The sequence below is a fragment of the Myotis davidii genome, unplaced genomic scaffold (genome assembly GCF_000327345.1).
Source record: "Myotis davidii unplaced genomic scaffold, ASM32734v1 scaffold286, whole genome shotgun sequence".
Classification (NCBI taxonomy): domain Eukaryota; kingdom Metazoa; phylum Chordata; class Mammalia; order Chiroptera; family Vespertilionidae; genus Myotis; species Myotis davidii.
Window position 1 is genome coordinate 156,772 of NW_006297577.1, and position 3,052 is coordinate 159,823.

The 3,052-nt window shown below is 33.3% G+C and overlaps 1 pseudogene; it reads left to right on the forward strand.

Moving 5' to 3' along the window:
- LOC102753541 overlaps positions 1-3,052 on the forward strand; it is a 6,161-nt pseudogene that overhangs the window by 1,400 nt on the left and 1,709 nt on the right.

The window sequence follows — 3,052 nt, forward strand, 5'->3', positions numbered from 1 at the left end:
ATGGATAAGAAAACATGACCCATATATATGCTGTCTACAAAACGCCCGCCTCAGAACAAAGGATACATACAGACTGAAAGTGAAGTAAGTGAAAAATATATTCCATGAAAATGGAAAGGAAAAAAAGGCTGGAGTAGCAATACTCATATAAGACAAAATAGACTTCAAAACAAAGACCATAACAGGACACAAAGAAGGTCACTTGATATTACTAAAGGAAATAATTTAACAAGAAAATACACCCCTTTAAACATATATGCACCCAATATAGGAGCACCCAACTACATTCAACAATTCTTGATGGACATTAAGGGAGATATTGACAGCAATACAGCCATAGTGGGGAGATTTAACACCTCATTGACATCACTGGATAGATCTTCCAAACAAAAAATTAACAAGAAAACAGAGACCTTAAATGACACATTAGATCAGATGGCTCTAACTGATATTTACAGAACATTTCAAAGCAAGAGAATATACATTTTTCTCAAGTGCACATGGAACATTCTCAAAGATAGACCACACATTAGGGCATAAAAAAAGTCTATACAAATACGGGAAGATTGATATAGTATAAAGCATCTTCTTGGATCACAATGGCATGAACTTAGAAATCAACTACAATAAAAAAAAAATCTCAAAAACTCTCAAATACATGGAAGCTAAATAGCATGTTATTAAAAAAAATAAATGGCCTAGCAATGAGATCAAGCAAGAAATAAAAAAAACTTCCAGGAAATAAATGAAAATGAACACACAACCACTCAAAACCTATGGGACACAGTGAAAGCAGTCCTAAGAGGGAAGTTCATAGCATTACAGGCCTGCCTACCTCAAGAAACAAGAAAAAGGATTAATAAACTATCTAACCCTACAACTAAATGAATTAGAAAGAGAATAGCAAGAAAAACCCAGAGGACGTAGAAGAGAGGAGATAATAAAGATTAGAGTGGAAATAAATTAGATATAGACTAAAAAAAAGTACAAAAGTTCCATAAAGTCAAGAGTTGGTTCTTTGAATAGATAAGATAGATGAACCCCTGGCCAGACTCATCAAGAAACAAATAGAGAGGACCTAAATAAACAAGATAAGAAATGAAAGTGGTAAACTAACAACGAACACCACAGAAATACAAAGTATTATAAGCAAATACTATGAACAACGATGTGCCAACTAACTAGACAACCTGAGGGAAATGGACAAATTCCTAGAACGATACAATCTTCCAAAACTCAATCAGGGAGAATCAGAAAACCTGAGTGGGCCAATAAAAACTGATGAAATTGAAGCAGTAATTTAAAAACTTCCAGCAAACAAAAGTCCTGGACCAGATAGTTTTAACAAGTGAATTTTATCAAACATTCAAAGAAGAACTAACACCTATCCTCCTCAAACTATTCCAAAAAATTCAAGAGGAAGAAACACTGCCTAACTCTTATTACAAAGCCAGCATTGTCCTAATTCCAAAACCAGATAAAGACATTAGAAAGAAAGAAAATTACAGACCAATATCCCTGATAAACACAGATGCTAAAATCCTCAACAAAATAGATCAAGCAATATATTAAAAAGGTCATATACCATAATCAAGTGGAATTTATTCTGGGAATGCAAGGCTGGTACAATATTTGTAAATCAATAAATGTGATGATCACATAAACAAATTGAAAGATAAAAAACACATGATCAAATCAATATATGCAGAAAAAGCATTCAACAAAATCCATCACCCCTTTTTATTTAAAAAAATCTCAGTAAAATGGAAATAGAGGGATCATACCTCAACATAATGAAGACAGTATATGACACCCCTACAACCAACATAATACTCAATGGGCAAAAACTGAAATAGTTTCCCTTCAGAGCAGGATTAAGACAAGGATGTCTTCTTTCACCACTCTTATTCAGCATAGTACTGGAAGTGCTAGCCACAGCAATCAGACAAGAAGAAGAGATAAAAGGCATCCAAATTAGGAAGGGGGAAATAAAATTGTCATTATTTGCAGATAACATGATATGTGATAAATGATTTTATACATACGAAACCCTAATGATCCCACCAGGAAACTACTAGAATTGATAAATTTGGCAAGGTAGCAGGATACAAAAATCAGCATTCACAAATAGATAGCATTTTTATACACCAATAATGAACTCTCAGGAAGAAAACTAAAGAAGCAACCACATTTACCATTGCAACAAAAATGTAAGATACCTAGAAATAAACTTAACCAAGGAGGTAAAAGACCTGTGCTTGAAAAACAATGGGACATTGGAAAAAGAAATAGAGAAAGATACAAACAAATTGAAGTGTATATGATTTTCATGTATTGGAAGAATTAATATCATTAAAATATCTATACTACCTAAGGCAATCTACAGATTCAATGAAATCCCTTTTAAAATACCAATGGCATACTTCACAGAGCTAGAACAAATACTTCAAAAATTTACGTGGAACCATAAAAGACCCCAAATAACTGCAGCAATCTTGAGAAAATAGAGCAAAGTAGGAGGGATCACAATAATGGATATCAAACTATACTAGGAAGCCATTATAACCAAATCAGCTTGCTACTGACACAAGAACAGGCATATAGAACAATGGATCAGAACAGAGATCCCAGAAGTTGACCCACACTATTTAAAGTCAATTAATATTTGACAAAGGAGGCAAGAACATACAATGGAATAAAGACAGTCTCTTCAACAAATTGTGCTGAAAATACTGGACAAACACATGCAAAAAAATGAAACTAGACGACCAACTTATACCGTACACAAGAATAAACTCAAGGTGGATAAAAGACTTAATTGTAAGGCATGAAACCATAAAAATCTTAGAGGAGAACATAAGCAGTAAAATCTCAGACATCTCAAATAGCAATATGTTTATAAGTATATCTCCTACTGCAAAAGAAACTAAGGAGAAAATAAACAAATGGGATTACATAAAAATGAAAAGCTTCTGCACAGCAAAAAACAAACAAACAAACAAAACCCACCATCAAAATGAAAAGGGAACCCTCTGTATGGGAGAAAATACTT